This window comes from Martes martes, assembly GCF_963455335.1.
Source record: "Martes martes genome assembly, chromosome: 6".
NCBI lineage: Eukaryota > Metazoa > Chordata > Mammalia > Carnivora > Mustelidae > Martes > Martes martes.
Genome location: NC_137893.1, coordinates 133,032,694 through 133,054,559, shown reverse-complemented (window position 1 = coordinate 133,054,559; position 21,866 = coordinate 133,032,694).

The window sequence follows — 21,866 nt, the reverse complement described above, 5'->3', positions numbered from 1 at the left end:
ACCTTGGTGATAATCATGAGCTCATACATATAAGTAAGAAGATAAAATATAAGGAGGGTATCCTTTGTTATCATGTTGACCATCACACCTATCAGTCACCCATTAACAAGTATTTCTGGAATCCAGGCCAAATTATTGGGATGATTTCTTTCACTGCATGTTGATTTGTAGTTATAGTAGTTACCTCAGTGTCACTCAAACAAATAGAAAAGAGAAAATCACTGTATGACCTCTTGAGAGACGTGGACACCTTGATTTTCTGCACTCATAAGGAATTACAGGAATACCTATAGTTGATAAATTAAATTATGTGTCTTTTACCTGTAAGTTCAAGAGATCTTCGTTGTTTTGTCTTTTAAGTTTAAAATCTTTCTCCCTCTGTTCGGATTCCTAGTTATGCTCCAACCCCAGCTCTCCTTCTCAACTTGCAAGGGACCCCTGTGGGCCTGGAGGAGAAGGGAGAAGCAGCTTCCCAGCGGTAGACTCTAAGTTCTAGGCAGCCCCTTGGTCACTGAGCTGGGCGACGCTGGCAAACACCTTATCACCTTCACCCAGTAAATGAAACTCAAGTGAGTCCCTGAAACACTGAGGCTTTTGCCTGCTACCGGTGACCACACTGAAGAGGCCTTGTGAGAACCAAGACCCAGTCTTGCAAGTCTCTGAGGTTTCAGACTGGGAGGCCAGACATTTCAGGGCTCTGGAGGATTTATTTGCAAGGCGTGCTGTGTGGAAGGTGCCAAAACAGCTAGTAGCTAAATTTAAGAAATTACAGTAATTAATTGGTCCAAAGGGGTATCATTCACTCTTGGAGTTGCGTTGCCAAGAATTGAGCTGGGGAGTTTGGTCTCCGGGGAAGAGTTAAAGATCAGACAGGAACCATTACAAAAATTTCCACTGAAAAATAAGTTCCTTGTAAGGGAAGCTGACAGACTTGCTAATTGCAGCTTACTCTGCACCTAATGACAGTCTGTGTGCAGCATTTGTGAAGAAAGCACAGAGCGTTTGAATGATGGGGAGCAGAGCGGGGGCGGGGTGGGGGTTGGGCAGAGTGGGGGGGGAGGTTCCGAGCAGATGAATCTGAATCAAACAGGCATGACAAGTCTCTTAGAATAGTGATCCATTTTAGAGTGAACTGCATTGGGGAGTGACTCAAATTTGCTTTCCCCACAATTTTTACCAACAGCAAAGACTGATAAGACACATGGGTGCTGCTATGTTTTTCACAGCAGGCACACCATATTACGCTGCCCAAATTTCAAACATTTCCTTGATGTCGGATGATCACAATAGAAAGGAATGTTATTTTTATCCAGCCATTGGTAAGATTTTTGTTTTCCTTAATCCCAGAAACTGAATCACTGGCTGCTTCAGAGCCTCTGACCTAAGTCTTCATTGATGCTCATCACCTTTTTAGACCATTTATTAGACCAGCCCAAGAAGAGGATTCAGCTGCTGCAATGGGACATTAACATTCTGACTTATCGTAGAAGGGAGTTTATTGCAAAGCCCACTCCATTTGTACTGTAACTTTATAAGGCTCTCCTCTTGAGGTAACCCTCCTTTCTGAATGTTCAATACAGTAAAAACTAGGTTTTTATTTTACATTTGATCTTCCTCTTCAATCTTGGTGATAGCTACCATTCTTGGAGCAAGATATTCATGGCTAACATTTAGGTACTGATGTACAAGTCAGTCAGCGCATTGACCCACATCACCTTATCCAATGTCCACAGGGATCCTGGGGGCATTATTATATCCCCCCCCCCTCCGCACTACAGATAACAAAACTGAGGAGATTAGGGTAGAAGAGATGAGGTAACTTACGTAAAATTGGGCAATTGAGCGAAAGACCTGGATAGGACTGAATCTGAGTCATTGGCTTAAAGGAGTTTATCCAATAACCAGGCAACTCCTCCCAGTGGATCCTGACAGCGCACACACCTTTGGTGCGAGGACATTGATTTTTCTTTGATAAAAGTAGATTTTATTGCAAGATGGGAAGTTTTTGTTTTAAGTTCCACCCCTTCCATATTGCTTTCATCGTGCTCCCCACCAAAGGTCAAGACTTCCCATGAGAAAATCTACTGTACAGGTGAAGTAGCCCTCCAGCGTCCCTTCCCAAGTCTCAGCTCCTTCTTTTGGCACTCGTGCTGACCAAGTCCTCTTTCCAACTATCTGAGATCCATGGAAAGCGTGGACTCCTTCCAATCTGACTTCATCAAAATGTGCTCATAGGGAAGGATTTGATCTCATTGATTTGGGCTTTGGCATTGCCAAGCCACTTCTCACCTGCCATTTACATTTGAAGTCATATTTCTTACTCTGAAATAAGTTTGTTTCTCTAGTAGAAGGTATTTAGGGGAGTAGATGGAGGAGATGAGGTTTTGCATAGAAGGACATCTGCCTTTATTGCCCAGATTCTGCCCCGTAGATGTCCTGTGCTTTAGCAAACTTGGCTTTAAGGAGAACATCTTGTTCTACTAATCAAGACAACAAGCAACTTGCCATACATTTTCTTTGACATATTCCAAATAGGTGTTTGGCAGGAAGAGCTGTTTTTATTTGAAAGCAGTGTAAGAATAAGTCTGTGAAATGCTAGAGTCATTTAGTTTCCTCAGTGGAAAGAAACTGGATGTTTCTACATTAAATAGAAGGTTTGAAAGGTGGGAAAGGGGTGAGGGCGATTGAGAAATGATTGAGAAATGATTTTAGCAAGTAGACTATTAAGCATTCTGTTGCAAAACTGGTGCAGCCACTCTGGAAAACAGCATGGAGTTTCCTCAAAAAGTTAAAAATAGTGTTACCCTATGACCCAGCAATTGCACTACTAAGTATTCACCCCAAAGATATGAATGTAGTGATCCAAAGGGGCATATGCACCCCAATGTTTATAGCAACAATGTCCACAATAGCTGAACTATGGAAAGAGCCAGGATCTCCATTGACTGATGAATGGATAAAGAAGATGTGGTATATATAAAGGAACATTACTCGGCCATCAAAAAGAATGAAATCTTGCCATTTGCAACAACATGGAAGAAACTAGAGGGTATTAGGCTAAGCAAAAAAAAAAAAAAAAGTCAGTCAGGGAAAGACAAATATCAGATAATTTCACCTATACGTGGAATTTAAGAAACAAAACAGGTGAACATAGGAGAAAGGAAGGTAAAAAAAAAAAATAAGATGACATCAGAAAGGGAGACAAACCATTAGAGACTCTTAACTATAGGAAACAAATGGCAGGTTGCTGGAGAGGAGGTTGGGGGGGTATGGGGTAACTGAGTGGTGGGCATTAAGGAGAGCACTTGATAAAGGAGCACTGGCTGTTATATGCAACTGAGGAATCACTAAAGTCTACCTCTAAAACTAAAAATACACTATATGTTAATCAAAGTGAATTTTTTAAAAAAATTTTTTCTACAAAAAAAAAAGTATTCTGTTGCAAGACAGTGTGTTCCTATCTGGAGAATGGGTGATAGAAAATAGGGTTACCATAATGAAAGGGGCCCAACCCAAACTGCCTAGCCCCTGTCCTGCTTCTGCCTCAGTTCTCCTGAACACCCAGCCAGCTCTGCAGATTTCGTCACCATCACCACAGCGTCCAGCCCCTCCAACCTGGGCCCAAGGAGGCAGAAGAGGCAAGGAAAGAAGAGAGAAATTGTAGAAGCTCCATTTGGCTTAAAGAGAAGGTCTTGGGATAGATATTATTGTTTAAAAAAAAAAAAAAGTCATTGAGTTGCATACCATTCCCTTCCATTTCCCTCTTCATGCAAGTTTCAACTTCTTGGAGACATTCTACTGATCTATCATCAGCCTATAGGAAATGTATGGCAGATTTCCTGGTTAGCAGGTAGAAGGGATAGAGGACTGGTGCATAATTATGTAATAGAGTTTCACTGAGCACTTAGTATGTTTTGAACAAACACACCTCCTTTGCCTCACAGTCACACAATGGAGGAGGTGTTATAAGGGGGAAACAAGGGCCCTGGAGCTAGCCTGCCTGGGTTCAAGTCCTGGTGGTAATGCACACTTGCTGGGTGACCTTAAGATAGTTACCTCTCGTGGGGTAACCTCTCCCCGAAGCCACTTCCTCACTTTTAAAACTTCCGCACAGCTGTGTCATGGGTCCCTAAGCCCACCCCCAGTTTGATGACTCACCAGGGGGACTCAGAGGACTCAAGATATAATCGTACCCAGAGCTATGATCTATTACGCCCAACAGAATCAAATTGAAATCAGCAAAGGGAAAAGCACATGGGGCAAAGTCCAGAGGAAACCAGACACAAGCTACTGAGAATCCTCTCCCAAGGAGTCACACAGGATATGCTTAATTCCTCCAACAAGTTATGACAGGTGTGAAATGGTGTCTACCAGAGAAGCTCATCAGAGACTCGGGGCTAGGGTTTTCATTGCAGGCTGGTCACTTAGGCACCCTCTGTCTGCCACATACCAAAATTTCAAACTCCCAGAAGGGGAGCAGGTGTTAGCATAAACCACATTGTTCATACATTGCTCATACAAATTCCCTTATCAGGGAATGGTGGAAACCCTCCTGAATTCCAAGTTCCCAGATGCCAGACAAGGGCCAACCTTGCAAGCAGGGCTTTCTAAGGCCTCAGGTCTATGGTGTTAATTCGTTTCTGTACATCAGCTCATTGGATTATTGTGAATTTAGATTAAGTAATATATATCCATCACTTACAACAACAGTGTCTTATACTTGAGAAACCCTAAAAATTTGTTTAGCCATTACCATCAAGTAGGAAAAATTGCTGAGGTTTACAATGACTACAAACTCAAGATTGTCGGGGCGCCTGGGTGGCTCAGTCGTTAGGCATCTGCCTTCGGCTCAGGTCATGATCCCAGGTTCCTGGGATCGAGCCCCACATCGGGTTCCCTGCTCGGCGAGAAGCCTGCTTCTCCCTCTCCTGCTGCTGCTTCCCTGCTTGTGTTCCTTCTCTCGCTGTGTCTGCCTCTGCCAAATAAATAAAATCTTTGAAAACAAAAACAAAACTCAAGACTGTCACACCCAGAATCTGAATTCACATCTACCAGACTAAAACACATCCATGAACTTACTCACTTTATTTTAGCATAAGCAAAAGAGTACACTTCAAACCCCAGCTAAGAATGGAAGTGGTAGGTTCCTCCCTTCTGAGGCTCACAGAACCTGGAGCCTGGAAGTGTAGCCGACTGTTTTTGAAGACACAACTTTGTCGAACTACACACAAAATCACATTATGATGCAGCATCTTCCTTGGCCAATCATACTCTTGGAATCTAGTACTTTAATGTCCCAAATGAGCACAATTTGTACTTACCACAGTCTTTCTATCCTACTCAATTAGGCATGTTTTGTGGATGTCTCTCATTTTGGGGGGGAGGGATATGTACCCATAACACTCTAAGAATTTTCTTTTATGAGATCTAGATGGTGAATCTTCACATGATAATTGAAGTCATCCAATTGTAAATCATTTTTAGGTTTACACAACTTCTGGCAAAGAAATTTCTCCTGCGCATCCCCTCCCAGTGTTAACCTGTTAATCATGATTTTACATGACAGAATTCCCTCTTCATCATCTTTCGCCGGGTTTCTATGTCTTTGGTTTTGTCAGTGGGATGACTATCCCATAGCTGGCTGTAAACGCCAAGTAGACAGTTGTGGCACACATTAAATCAGCCGACCCAGAGGAGTCTCTGCATTGAGAGGAATTCCTTTCATTGAGAGGGATCATTGAGTCAAGAAAAAAAAAAAAAGGATTTGGAAATTGGACAGGGCTAAGAGAATCCTTTGAATTTGGCCTCAGTCGTTAGATCCTATGAGAGAAATTTCATAAGGAAAAAATTTTAAGTTAAAAAAATACACTCTCAATGGAGAGTGCCATATCGTCATAGAGTATGATGAAATGGAGTCTTGGCTCAATCGTTTATTTCAACAATAGCATAGTTAGTGGTTACCCATCTGTCTTGTCCAATAAATGAAACTTTTGTAAACTTCATAATCATTTCCGTCCCCTATAAAGATTTGCATAGGATTTACATATGGTGAATGGTCAATAAAGGTCTGTTCCTTTCACATTCAATTCCTGATGTATTGTCATTTAATAAAAGAGATTCACCTTTGACTTGGTGGTTTATGACATATCCCAAGTGTGAAAGTGTGTATTTCCTGGATGACGAGAGTCAACCCAGTGCCAAATTTTGACACTTACACAATCTCTCCCTCTAGTGAGAAAAGCAAGCAAGAAAAAGAAACTAAAGGGAAAGAACAATGTGACTAGGGCTGTTTGAGATCATAATATGAAGAATGACTCATGGGATCTAGAAAAAATAAGAAGTGAAGCTTCTAGAATATGGAGGTCAAAGCATTCGTTGTATCTCTGGTGGGTATTAGCCGGGCCCAGGGGTACTACTGTAGGACTTAAGACATGCAGAGGAGAAATCAGAGGTAGAACACACAAAACAGGAGGAGAGATGAAACGGAAGACTGCCAGCATACACCATAAGTTAACACTTCATTTTTCTTCCTTTATAATGTCCCAACTATTCCTCAAATATTTGTGCCTTCACCATTGCCCAGACTAATTTCCCCTTTCTACCCATGTACCAGACTTCACTTGACGTCTTTTCTTCTTGACGTCTTCTCTTGAATGTTCCATGCCCTAGTGCTTTCTCCTTCTTCCAAATGTATAGCTTCACTTATTAATGTCAAATATTGTTTCTTAAGGTCACATTTAGATTATATATATATACACACATATATATGCATATATGATTAGATCATATATGATTATCAAAGGAGATTATATATATATATAATTTTTTGCATACTTTTAAGTTTCTTTTTTTAACAGCAACGAAAGATTCTTTATGAAAGCTCTTCATATAATTGACATTATGAATCTTTGATTAGAACATTTAATTATCACATAATAAACAAAGCACCTCATTTTTACATCATTAATTGTTTGAAATGATTGGAATCTACATGATGGGTTTTCCTTTACTTTCTTTTTCTTTAAGTTTGGAAATATTTTTTTAAATTGAGTTATAGTTGACACACAGTGTTCCTCTAAGTTTCCTCACTGAACTGAAGGGTCTTTTGTTCTTTTATCAGCAACAAGCATTTCTTTTTTTTTAATATAATTTTTTAAAAGATTTTATTTATTTATTTGACAGAGAGAGATCACAAGTAGGCAGAGAGGCAGGCAGAGGGAGAGGGGGAAGCAGGCTCCCCGCTGAGCAGAGAGCCCCTTGCGGGGCTCGAACCCAGGACCCTGGGATCATGACCTGAGCTGAAGGCAGAGGCTTTAACCCACTGAGCCACCCAGGCGCCCCAGCAACAAGCATTTCTTAACCATTTACTGTGAATAGGGTAAAGAGAGGGTGACTTCTAGGGTTTGATTAGACTTTAACCACGGTCCCCTTTCCTCTGATTCCTATCCCAATGGTACTGCTGTCTAAGCACAAAAGTTTCCTGTAGAAAAACCCCAAACCAAGCTCACTAAAAGCAGTTTTCTTATTTCCAGATCAAACAGCTTAATTCTGGAGACCAGTCTCCACTCTTTATTGCATAAAGCTTGAGTACCTTAAAGTAAATGGCAGTAAGAAAAAGCGCCTCGTGTGCATACACACAAAAAATGCTTACACATGGGTAGGATTTGGCCTGTGTTTGGACGTTGAGTGGGAACCTGTGCTGCGTACTCTTTCTGTTGCTGCCATAGTGCTCTCCTCTTGTGAAGATCTGTCAGCCTCTCACGAGAGGGCCATTCAGGTAAGGGGTGGTATCTTTCCCTGGCGAAGCAATGACCACACCGTTCTTACTTGTGAGGATTATTTCATTTCCTCCTCTTCTTTGAACTCTTTAAATTATCAGCAGACTCTTGATCATGTCCTCTTTTGGTTATTTTGCTGCTCTCTGCTGTACTTTGTAGCCCAACCCTTTCTCACATATCATGCCCTCTTCATCCTGAGTGAAGGGTTTTTTTTTGTTTTTTTTTTTTGTTGTTGTTGTTGTTGTTTTTTGCTTGATGTCTCTTTAATTTGTCCATACTTGCCTATTGGGTGTCACTCAAGACTGAGCCTTCTTCCAACAGCAGTTCCCTGGAACCACAGAATTCGGAGCTGGGAAGGACAATCGTCACCCTGCCCTGTGACACACTGGCAACTGTAGCGTGCAGAATTCTAACAACAATGGATAGTTTCGTTATGAATTCCACATCAACCTCTGCTGATAGAAGAACATCCTCCTTTTGTCATGGTACAGGCAGGAATTTCAGAAAATTATTTGATAAGGCCTATTTTTTCCACACTGCTTCACAAGCCTCAAGGGAATGGGTATCTGGAAACAAAATGGTGCACTAACATGGCAAACTCTCTCAAATAGAGAAGATCTTCGTGACAAAAAAGATGTTCAATGGACTGGATGCCAACTTTATGGGGTAGATCTCTCTCTCCAAAGCCTGGGATTGACAACACATGGCAATTCATATGGGATATTAGAAAAGAGAAAATGTTTTAGCTCTGTCTAACAATGGTTGAAGCAGCTCTTGAGAAACTTCTATAATGACAACCAAACGTCAATACGGAGAAATATGTCCAGAAGGACATGAGGTAAAAGTCAAGTTTATACAGGAGAATGAGGGGAACTCACAGATAACGTTGAACGGGCTTATGTGTAGTTATCTCTTTAACGTGAAATTTACCAAAAATTGACTTACCAATATGGGCTGTTGTGAAATACAGATAGCCAGGGGCTTGTTTTGTAAAGTCTGTGAGGTATGTCTTCATGATGCCAGACCGTAAAGCAGAAACTTCCTCCACCCTCTTCCTCAGAGAAATTTGAACATGGCCAATGACTTCTTGGACTCCTGAGCAAAGGCTCATTCGCTTCTAGATTCCAAGGATAAACAGGAAAGCATGGAAACTCCAGTCTGCCTCTTTAACCATCTCCCTACAGAGATCCTTGTATATATCCTTCTCTCTGTGCTCCTTCACCCACATCCCAGATGAAACCCTTGCTGGCTCTCTTCCTGTAAATCATCTGAATTAGATCGCTGAGGACTTTGTCTTCCCACATGGTAGAAACTTGGTATTCTCTCCGTTATATACAGAAGCCCATTCAAGTCAAAGTTTTACAAACTCGTGTGTCTCTTACAAAATACTTGATCCTGATCCACTTTAAAAAAGATGGACTGTGGGCGCCTGGGTGGCTCCGTCGTTAAGCGTCTGCCGTTGGCTCAGGTCATGAGCCCACGGTCCTGGGATCAAGCCCTGCATCAGGCTCCCTGCTCAGCAAGAAGCCTCCTTCTCCCTCTCCCACGCCCCCTGTTTGTGTCCCCGCTCTCAGTGTCTCTCTCTCTCTCTCTGTCAAATAAATAAATAAAATCTTTAATTAAAAAAAAAGAAGATGGACTTTGAGGACTGCCTAGTTTCCTAGTAGGCAGTGTTGTAATATGCATAATTAAGCCCAGATACTTTTGCCTTCTCACTCTGGGGCCTGCAATGGTGTGAACTTGACTTCTTAGTGTTTGAATCTCCTCAGTCTCTGTGAATGGTGGGAGTTGTTTTCAATTTCTCCTTGCAACACCCTTCCCCAAGCACCACACACACACACACACACACACACACACACACATATTCTGTAAAGCGGAAAAATGTCAACATCCAATTCAAAGACAAGAGGCAATTATTAAGAATGACATGCAGACCATGTTTCTTGCCTCCTCCCAGCCCCCTACCCATTACCATCCACCGGGTTTCTGAAAGCCTACAGGGAAAATACCCAGTTTCCCTCAAGGCTGACCTGACACTCCAAAGGGAGAGTCAAAACTTTTTCAGGTCTCAATTTTATTTGTTGTTACCTAACATGGTGTTTTCCCGTCAGCCCGGCTCAGAGGTGTTTCCTGAAACACAAGTGCCATTACAACACCAAAGGGTTTCAGAACCTTCCAGGGCACACATAGCCAAGCCTCTCAGACCACTTTGTACTAGGGAACAGCTCTACACTGGCAAGCGTTTCTACCACCATGGCTTTGGGTGGAAAGTCAGAGTTTCCATCATGCTGTTAACTTTATAGACTAGCAAACTGCTTCTTTTAGTTGCTGAGTAGTCACCTTTGGAGCTGAGACCCACGCTGATTGCCTTCATAATGGGCAGAGAAGCCTGCTTTCGTTCACTGCCACAGACTTAGCCACTTAGCGAGGCTGATGTTGCAGAACTGATTATTTCTCCATAATTATACACTCTGACCAAAAGCAAACCCTCTTTCCAGGGAGGAGCTGGGATGATCCTCTGTTTCTTGCATTTGGGCACATATCTTGTTTTCTGGGGTAACTAGACTGTATACCAACAAGAGAACCATCTGTTTGAAATAACATCACGCTCTCTTTTAATAGAGAGAGGGAAACTTTAAATTCTATTATTATTATTATCATTATTATTCTTTGTGTTTTTATGGGCGCTGTTTCTTATTTCAAGTAGTTACGTCCAAGTTACAAAGCCACTTAAATACCATCTGAATGTTCCTGAGGAACTTGGACAGTGTACTCCTGTAGCAGCAGCTAATAATGGTCAGTGGCTTTCTTTTTCTGTTCTTACTTTGTCTGGGGTGTGTCTCGGTTGAGGTCCAGATTGTGGCCATACGTAGGGCTCTGTAGTACAAGAACCATTTCTCGCACTGATGACGATGGGTGGGAAGACGGTGCCAAGTTGCCCACAGCTGTCCCAGCACCAACAGAGGACAGACACCAGCCAAAGGATGCAGGCCTGATGAGGGGGTCCCCGCACAGCCTAGGCAGAGATTGGAGCAATCCTTCTTGGGCTTCCAGAGGGATCATGACACGTTTCTCCACAGAAATAAAGAGTCATAGCAACCAAAATATGTTTAGGTAATGTCCCAGCCCATCAGTTCAAAAATTTAAATATAATGACAAGCTAAAGACAGAAAGGAATTAGTGGGTGAAAAGCAAATCCTCCAGCTTTAGAAAGTGACAAACAAGCAAAATGGAGCCTTGGGGAGAGTCCAGTGTGCGTGTCTGGAGGCCTCAGGACGGAACGTGGCAGTTACCTCATTGTATTCGGCACAAAGCCCCTAAAGCCCAGAGCAGGAAATTCTGTTGTCCCCACCCTGTCCTCAGCGGAGGTCCCTTGAGACGATATTCCTTAGATAACCAACAGAAACCTTTCTTACATGCTAAGGGATATAGGTCACAATATTCTTTAGAAAGTTAGTGGAAAGGTCTCCGTCATTGAGGCCAATAACACGTTTATCCACACATTGGCTCATCCATAATTTACTTAGGACTATGCTAGGGGGAGGTGAAAGGGGTGTTTTATAATAATTACAAAGACAAAAGAGACCAGATAAGACCCTTAGCTTATTATGTTCTACAATGATGATGCCTACCGCGGAGTGAGCGTCTCAGAAATGCGAATTCCCTGTCCTGCCCCAGCCCTCCTTTGAGACAGAAAAAGCCTGCAGGTGGGGTCCATCTAGCTGTTTGAACAAGCCCTCCTGACGCACGGAAAGTTCAAGGTGTAATGGAACCTACCGCAAACAATGGTCTGTCTTGGCTATTTGTGAGGTGTGTGGAAAGTGATTTATTATTAATGATACTTAACATACCAACATTTGTGAATAATTTATAGGTATGTCACCTGCAAAGATTTTTAAAAAAAATACAGATCTCTGACTCCACTTGATTCTGGCTGAGTTGTAATCTCCAGGTGTGGTAGCCAGGAATGTGTGCTGTTTTACAATTCCCCAGGTGACTGCTGTGACCAGCCAGGTGCAGGAAACCCTGGTCTATAAGAGCCATTTGTCTCGTAACAAAGAAAATTAAATCAGGGAATTCTAAAGGGAGGTCCCTCAAAGAGAGGGTTTCCCTGTCCACCTCCCAAAATATTAGGCAGAGACTCTGATCTTTTAAACATACAAAAGAGAAATTGCTCTGACTGCAGCAGAAGAGGTCGCTTGACTGCCTTCTCCTTTTGCAGTGAGCACTGTAGTCCTTTATGAAAACCTGGAGCTTCCCCAAGGTACAGCATGACAGACCACCCAGGTTTGCCAGGGACAGAGGTGGTTCTGGGAATAGGGGACTCTCCATTATAAAACAGGGGCAGTCCTACAGACAAACCAGGACGAGTTAGTAGCCCTAGAACAGAGTCCAGAGGAAACCCACATCTCTTGCCTTTAGGATGATCTTTTTATGATGATTTTGATGCCATATTACTACAAGGAGAATTCAGATTACTATTTTTTGGACTTTGTTTTATTCCCTAATCCCAGAAGGATTTAAAAGAGTAATACCATCATTTTATGTTTGGAAATACTCTTAAGTACTCAAAAATAATACTTGTTAAGTACTCGAAAGTCCTCGAAAAATACTCAGAGCTATTCCTATGACCATATCTTTAGCTTACAAGCCTTCTGGTGCAACGTGCCACACATTATGTCTTGTATATTCTGTCTTCTATAAATTTTGGTGGCATTTTCTGTGGTCCTATTGTGCCTAGTCTGTGTACTAGTCAGAACTCTTTAGGTTTCCAAGAAACCTAACTTCCAGTGGCCTAAAAAAACAAAAGCATGGAATGCGTTTGTTCATGTGACAAAAAGAGCTTTAGGCATAGCCAGATGTAAGGGCTCAGTCTCATCAGGACTCTCTCTCTCTCCATCCCTTGGCTCACTCAGACTGGCTCTTCCAACACGGTACCAAAATGGCCCCCAGTGGCTTCCGGTGCTCAACCTCTTCTCTCAGTGATCCAAATGACTGCATCGTGTCCTTAATAGTTTTTGTAAAAGGCCCTAGGATTGACTCTTGGAGCTGATATGTGCCCATTCTTAAACCAGTTACCGTGGGGCCACGACAATGGAATATGCTGATTGGCTGTCACATGGCCGTGTACCTGCCCCTAGCAGCAGGAACTGAGAAGAGAGAAAGGTTGAGTCTCCAAAGGAACATCAGAACACGGTTCCCAGAAACAAGGGAGGAACACATGTTGGGCAGCTGGAAGTCCACTGTAGTCTTAAACTGAGCCAAAAGCCACCCAGCCCCATCAGATCTGATCACCCCATCAATATAACATCAACCAGTTTCCTCCATCCCCTCCCAGCTGAGAGCTAAGTACTATTTTACCTAGAACACCATGCTGCATGAGTCCAAGGCCATCCTCACTGGCTCTATGTCCTAAGACCTGCACAACATTTGGCTAAAGCTCATGCAGCCCCCAAACCAAAGGCACTCCATCAGAATAGTGGTGAGCCTTTTGCTGAGCTCCCACATACAGAGTTTCTGAAATTTGGGAGCTGTGACTCATGCCGCTTGTGCCCTGTCTGGCCCCACGTCCTCCAGCTGGGTCTGTGACATGTGACAAGTCTTTTCTTCAATGTGTTCCATAGAAAAGGAATAAATAGCCCAGAGCTCTTTCTTTTTCTTCCTTCCTTTCTTCCTGTAATTCATACTCAGGCCAACTCGGCTTTGTTCAAACCACAGTGTTTCACACCGCCCTGCAAGTTCTGACACGGCGCCTTACTTTATGTCTTTAGTCCTCTGTGAAGCCAAGAGTAAAGTTGTACCCTGTGGCTAATTTTTAGTCTGTCAACCTTATCCCTTGATAAGCTGAAATCATAGATTAAATCAGCACAAAAATGCCAGCCCCCCCGAAACCTGTGAAAGGTGGCCACGTGACTCTTCCCACCCTGACCCTCACTTCAGACCTTCCCTACTTTTCCAAGTTGCTTTGTCTTATTCATTAACGGGGTGGAGATTTGAGTCTTCTAAGTGGCTCTTTTTCCTTCTTCTTTTTATTTTTTTTTTAAGATTTTATTTATTTATTTGACAGACTGAGATCACAAGTAGGCAGAGAGGCAGGCAGAGAAAGAGGGAGAAGCAGGCTTCCTGCTAAACAGAGAGCCTGATGCGGGACTCGATCCCAGAACCCTGAGATCATGACCTGAGCTGAAGGCAGAGGTTTTAACCCACTGAGCCACCCAGGCGCCCCTTCTTTTCCCTTCTTGATCAGACGAGCCGTGCTCCTTTCTATCCATTTTATTCTACACATAAGCCCATAATACCTCACCCCCACTTTGGGTAAACAACTTGTCCACTCTAAAGGTGGACTTTAAGAATGTTCGTTTCACAAGTTGGTAAACTTCACACTCAAGTGGACTCTAACGAGCAGGGGGGTCAGGGCATCAGCTTCCTGTGACCGCTGTAACAAAGGGCCACAAACCGAGTGGCTGGACATGATAAATCCACATTCTGTTGCAATTCTGGAGACCAGATGTCTGAAATCAAGGCGCCAGCCATGCTTCATTCAAACCTCTAGGGAAGGACCCTTCTTTGCCTCTTCCAATTTCTGTAGTCCCAGCTTCCTTGGCTTGTGATAGCAAATCTCCAATCTCTCTCTCTGTCTTCAGGGACTGTCTCCTATGTCTTTGTCTCCAAATGGTGCTCTCTTCTCCTCCTATCAGAACAACTCGTTTAAATCTGTAAAGATCCAATTTCCAAATAAGGTCACATTCACAGGTGCTGGGTTTTAGGACACAACACACTTTTTTATCCCGCCCCATTCTGATCCTAAGAAGGGGTGTGGAACCCGCAATTCAATCCGTAACAGGCCAGAAAGAGACAACACGGGAAAAACAAGGGACAGAAAAATGACTCTGATTTTAGGCAAACGGAAAGGAAAGCCTCATCTTCTCAGAGGCTGTTTGCCTGGAAAGAGCCTGTGGCCCTTGATGGGAACACCCAAGGTGGAGGGAAGGGTGTCTAATGACGGCTGGCTAAAAGGAAAGTAAGTGATCCCTTCCAGGGCAAAGAGCACATACCCGTGTTCGAGCGCCTCCCGTGTACTTTGCACATCTTTATCACATTGGATCTTCAAACAGTTCTACCAAATAATTGCTGTTATCCTCATCTAAGAGACGGGAAAACTGAGACTTTTAGTAAGTCAGTTGACCCAGGGCATTCAGGTGGGAGTAGAAGAGCCAGATGGTCATCGTCATTACCACTGTTGTTTTGATCGTTAATAGACGCTGGTTCTCGCAAGCCAATGCCTGCTTTGTATGGAGGACATGACCTAAACGAAGTCAGATCTTCATCGCTCAGCATTATACAGATGAAGAAACCAAAGCTCCAAAAGGGTGGGTCACTTTCCTAAGTCCCACAGTTATGAATCAGCTGAGCCAAATTTCAAACTCAGGTCTTTCTTTTCTTTTTTTGAAGATGTTATTTATTTATTTATTTGAGAGACAGAGATCGCAAGTAGGCAGAGAGGCAGGCAGAGAGAGAGGAGGAAGCAGGCTCCCTGCTGAGCAGAGAGCCCGATGCGGGGCTCGATCTCAGGACCCTGGGATCATGACCTAAGCCGAAGGCAGAGGCTTAACCTACTGTGCCACCCAGGAGCCCCAAACTCAGGTCTTTCTGACTCTGAAGAGTGTTCTTACCATTATGCCATGCTGCCGGGGAGCGTTAAGGCATCTCAATTAAGACGAACCTACCTTCAGAGAAAGGAGCTGTAAGAAGAAACTGAATAGTTATATGTGAAGCTTAACACAACAGAGCACCATAAAAAGAGTATGTTCCTGGGAGAACAGGCGAGAATGAAGAGAACGTGGTCGGCCAGCTGCGCGGCAGTGGGAGAACTAGCTAATCAAAGAAGCGATGCCAGAGTGGGAGTGTTGTAAGATAACCCTCAGTGTCTATACAACCATTCCACTGCCACTAGGAGAGGACTCATCTGCTTCATCGGTGCCCAGAGGGCTGTTTGAACATCTGTGGTGTAGACAACTCACTTTCCTAGAGAGGCAAGAGCTGGGATTTCCAAGCCCTCTGCTTCCAAGGAGAGCTCTTCTGTGTCTACGAACAGAGGTAGAAGGGATCAGGTTTGTGGACCCTGAAGAGGAGGAAATGTGGGACGCGGTGGGGTAAGAAAAGTCTCCCAGTTTCGAGACCACTTCCAGCGGAAGAGCCAGCGGACCGGGGAGGGCAGCGCCTCTCCCGTGTTCTTGCGGATGGCGTCTTTGGACTTGACTGGAACACACATTTTACTAACAAACTGACCTACCTCCCAGTGGAATGAGCTGTCTGTTGGCGGTGGCGAACCACTGGAGAAATCTTAGAACTCACCGTGCTGTTTAAGACCTTCAGAGTCACACTGTCACATTTGGGATAAAGTCTTACCTTCCTGCCTCCTTCACAAGGACCAGAAGTTTCCTTCAGATCCGGCCCCTGCTTATTGCTCCAGACTCACCAGCTGCTGCTCCCACAGGACCGTCACGATGTAGCAGGGGGGATCCTGGAAGCTCCTTCAATGGGCAGCGAGCTCAGTCACCTCCCCCCCGATCCTACCTGGTCTCCTCCCACGCCTTCATCTTTTCCTTTCCATCTCTCCTTTTCTTCTTCCCACCTCTTTCCCTTTCTGGTTCTCTCTGCCCTGCATATGCTATAAACTACCTAGAACTTCTTCACCCCCACGACCCTTTGATCCTCTTCTGGTTTACTCCTTTTCTTCCTTCAGGACTCCTCTTTTCCTGGGGTGCCTGGGTGGCTCGGTCCGTTGAGCATCTGACTCTCGATCTCAGCTCAGGTTTTGATCTCAGGGTCCTGGATTCAAGCCCTGCACTGGGCTCTGCACTGGGCATGGAGCTTACTTAAACAAAACAAAACAAAACAAAACAAACAAACAAAAAACCCACCTCCCCTAAAAAGCCTTTTCTGATTCCCCCACTTTGGGAGACAGTCCACACATGAATCTGAGCATTCAACCTCACAGTATTTATCTGTCCATCCCAACCTCTTGTCTGCCTGCCTGCCTCTCTCCACAGGGTTAGACACAGTGGCCTGTTCGGCACTTTGGTCCTACCCTCTCGAGGACCCATTAGAATGGGTCTGGCACTGAGTAGGTGTTCTATAGGCATTTCAATTGACTGGCAACATTGAGAGAGGCCAGGCCCACTGACTTCTAAGTTCCCATCTACTCCGAGAGTCTGTGAGTCTTTATTTCTGTTCCCACAGTCACAGAGGAGAGGAAGTTGCCAAAGCCAGATGACGCGACTTCTGTTTGGGGGTTACCCCGGTCCACCTGGTCTTTACAATTTGTAGTCGGGGTACTTGAAAGAGAAAGCAAGCCAAGAGAAAAATATCATTTTGATGAGGCAAGAGTTGTGAAATAAGTAGTTGTGTAAAGATGATGATAAGTTCTGCGACCATCTTTGGTCTGTCCAAGTTATGAGACTTTGCATGCTCGGCTTTGTGTAGAGGCTAAGAGGACAATGATCAAAACTAGGACTTGAGCGTTTACCCGCCACTTCTCCCTCGAGGTATTGCCTCTAGAGGTCAGCCTGACACCTGAAATCTTCACCTTAAATGATTTCCCCCTAAGATTGCATTTACTTGAAGAGATTGGATGTAAATGAAAACACATCACCTAACTGGTATAACCCTTAAAGCCACTTTTGTCCATTAAGGGCTGACTATCAACTGAGTTTATTATTTTGTAGATCAATCTGTGTTGTCCAGACTAGCTCCTGAAGAGCTGTGAACCATTAACTTCTAAACAGTTCTAATGTGATCTTCTCAGTTTAGAAGGTCGGGTAAGATTTTAAGTGTATACACCATCCGTTATCTCTTTTGAACCTAGAGATGCTCTGAGCTAGGTAAATTGGGGGATTAATCATAGATTTACAAAGAAATAAATTAAGTCTCAGAAAGGAGTGACTTGCCCAGAACTGCTATTCACAAAGATGAAAAGAAGTGGCCAGGAATCTCGATCTTTGTCACCCCAGTATCCCTCCTCCCATTGTACCTCCCAGAACCAACTCTTTGGTGGAGAGGGGTGCACCCTGGACTGAGGCAAGGGGGTGGAGAGAAAGGTGGGCTGGGCTGGGCAAGGCAGGCTGGCTAAGCCATGCCCTGGGGGTCTCTCAACCTAAACAGGGATCTGTGAAGGGCCAAGGGAAGGATTGAGGCATGGAAGTGCAGTTGTGAAGACGAGGGATGGAAAAGATTGGAAGATTGGTTGACCCTTCACAACTCAGCTTTGGGTCAGCCCTGACTCAGTAGCTCTGGGCTCTGAAGCTGGCTAAGTGTGGGCTCCCACAGAGGAAAAAAGGTTTTCACACCTTCTCTACATGAGGACCCAAGAGCTGCCTGTAGCAGCTTATGGGCAAGGAATCAAAGCAAGTGGAGGAGGCTTGAAAAGCTGAGGTGGTAACTGCTCAGTTTGCAAACAGGCCAGATCCCCTCTGCAGCACCAGTGCTCCCAGCCCTAACCTTGTCCCCCGAGGAGAGTCATACTGGCCACAAACAAAAACTACAGGGATAAGTCAAAGAGAGCCAAGCTCTCTCTGCCTGTAAATTCTAGTGTATAATAAGATACAGTCTACCCAGTAAACAAAAGGGATTTGAACTCATGTGGGGGCCTTGGAGCCTTCTTATGACCACACAACAAAAGTGAACCACAGACATTTGCTTCTTTATAAAGACCATTGCTGTTTCCCTGGATCCTTAACAGCGAACTTGTCTCCTTATTCTTTTGTCTTTCAAAAACTGTCCCCATCATCGAATAGAATAGTAGGCCTGGGAGAGTCTGCTGAATCAGTACCCAGTGCAGAAAAAATACCCTCTACGTAACATAAAAAATACGAATATTATACCAAAGGGCATGTTTATTTATCTCGTGAGAATTTTTTGGATACTTTTTGTGTACCAGACCGTGTTTTCAGTGCTGGAAAAGATGGGCAATGTCCGTGTTCTCATGGAGCTTTTATTCTAATGATAAAGACACAAATAAGCCAAATGACTAAATAGATACTAGATTACATCAAGGGTGGTGAGTACCTCGAGGAAGCTGAAAGTGGGTGATGCAGAGTAGGAAACACTTTAGATACAGAAGCCAGAACCCTGGAGAGCGGGGTCAGAAGCTTCAAGCAGAGAGCAGATGCGGAGGTTGTGTTTGAGAAGCAACGAGAGGCCAGTGGGGCTGGAGGGCCTGAGCTGCAGAAAGTGGCACAATATAAGCTTGGAGATTGGTTATGGCCTCCTCCATCACAGTGGCTTGGCCTTTTGATCTCAGATAAAAATAGTTTCAAGAGTGCTGCTTTGCTTAGAATTGTACTGGTCTTTACAACCGATGCATGATGCGTTGTGTGCTCTCTACTCAGACAGAAATCCTCTACACCTGTTTGTGGGGTTGAAAAGAAGATAATCTCTCCATCAGAAAGTCTCTTTGGAAACTTGACAGTTGGGGACAGGGGACTAAGAGCAATTCATCTTGGGGGGTCTGAGGTTCACCTGGAAGTGGGACCATCACCTTCTGCGGTTGTGATAGTAGGGGGAAGAGACAGATCCTCACTTCACATACAGAGCCAAAGTTGGCAGGAGAAGAGAAGACCTCCTGTAAGGTCTCCAAATGCAGCATGCGTGTGCACGTGCGTACACACACACACACACACACACACACCCCTGCTGTCTTGGTAATTGCTTGTTCATCACATCTACTACTATCCTGCATCAAGATAACTCCATACACAAGTAACATGAAATCCTGAAATGCCCTCATGCTGCCCAAAGCTGCAAAATGTCGAAATAGTCACAAATGCATGGTCTCTTGTTACTCAGTTTTCTTGTCTTGGGTTCAAAGCACCCATAGGCTCATCTTCTCCACCTCCTACCCCTCCCCCTCCCCCAGGAGCTCCCTGTTAAATCTTAAATATTCCCTCAGGTGAATTTCTTCTCCCTCTTCCTTTTCTCAGTATCTTCATGTTTATTTTCACTCTTGTGCTCACCCTCTTTCCATTCTGCCTCACCTTGGCTCCCCTTTCCAGGCTCCCTTCCCCATCAATCTATTCAGACATGAAGATCTCTTACAAAATACCTTTCTTCTTTCATACCTTCACTACTGCCTCAAGAATGCTCTCAGATTCCGCTCCTTTCCATTGAAAGGGTTGACTGCTGGGAATTCTAATTCTAGTAATCAGAGGGACATGGGATGAGAAGTATGAATATTCCCCTCTACTCTGAGACCCTGGGTCCCAATCTGCAGTTTCTTTGAGCACTAACTCTCTAATGGGGGGAGGGATAGGAGTGGTGGTCAGGGGGAACGAAGGGTGAAAAGGAAGAGAGGAAATGTGTTGCTGTTTTTGAATGATAAGCATAAAGGAGGAGACAGGGTACCTGTGTTCTGAACTTTGGAGCTGGAGAGACTGATCTTCACGCGGGGGTGGGTGTAGGAACTGCAGTATTGACCGACGACAGGGCAGACTGTGGTCAGGTGCTGGAATGTGTGCTATGCGATCTGAGTGCAGTGAAAGAGCAGAGTGAAGCTGGAGTTCGCCTTGGAGGTGGTGGCACTGAGGTCATGGCTGTTGGAGCCATCCAGATGGCACTGCATGTTGGAATCGTATTTTATCAACTATGAAATAAACATGTCCTTACGTGGAACTAGGAATCCAATGTGTTCTTTTCTTTGGAATGGTGCAGGATGCTTGTGATACTTTATGCACACCCCCTCCTAAACTTTCCCGACCTTGAAGGAGAACTCTCTCTCTTCACGGTAAATATCTTCCATAAAATAGATCTTTCAGTAAGAAGAGAGCTAGGTGGGTTTTTCTCACTTGTCTGAAATTTGAGACTAAATGAGGTGCCTAAATCTTTGGAACTGAGATCAAATTTGTACTCCAGTATTATGCCCATCATAAGTGCTACCAGTGGGGTCCTGGGTGGCACAGTGGGTTGAGCTTCCAACTCTTGGTTTTAGCCCAGGTTGAGATCTCGGGGTCTTGGTATTGAGCCCCGAGTTGGGCTCTGTGCTCCGGATGGAGTCTGCTTGGGACTCTTCCTCTCCCTCTGCTTCACCCCCCTGTGGTCCCTCTCTCTCAAATAAATAAATAAATATATCTTTAAAAGCAAACAAACAAAGTGCTTATCAGCACTTGTTGGTAGCCAGAGATGGGTCGGGCCCAGATGTCCGAGATCTATACACTAAAGAAACTTTACACCTAACGAATTCCCTGAAAACAAAGCAAAACGAAACCAGAAAGAAACCTTGAGGTGGTGGGTTTTGGGATGATAAACAGCAGACCACCCACCCCTGTCTCTTACATCCCTTCCGTCTCTTACAACCACTTCCCTCCCCTTTGTTATCCTCATTCCCTGGTTATATACACCTCTATCTTCTAGTGGGTAAAGTACAGAAAAAAATCTGAGGTCGTACTGGTTGTAAACATCCATAGTTCATCTATGGAGAGCACAGGTCAAGAATGTCACATGGCATGACAACTATCGACACATGTGTTTAGTCTACATGTAATACCTTCTTCGTTCGTCTTTCTCGCCTCCTCATTTTGAGTTAGATTAAAATCTGGTGTCTTGAGTTTCAGGACATACTAGTGTAGCATTATTTTAGCTTACGTACACAGTCTTACTTTTGATACCTGTAAAGAAAGTCAATCCATTCCCTCATTTGTTCATATGTGTATTTATTTATTCATGGATGTTGCATTAACTGGGCTGGTAGCACCAAGTATTGTTGTTAGCAATGTTCACAGCAATGAAAGAAGCAAAGTCATTGCCCACCTGGCAGCTATGTTCTAGAAGAGAAGATAAAACAAGATAAACAAAATATGTAGTGTTCAACTATACTTACAACTATACAATAAAAACACTAAATTAAATTAATTTAATTTAAATTTTAAAAATGTATCTACTATGTTAGTGACTCATACTATGGAGAAAACTAATGAAAGGGAGCAGTTTTAAAAAGGGTCCTCAGGGGGTGCCTGGGTAGCTCAGTGGGTTAAAGCCTCTGCCTTCACCTCAGGTCATGATCTCAGGGTCCTGAGATCGAGTCCCTCATTAGGC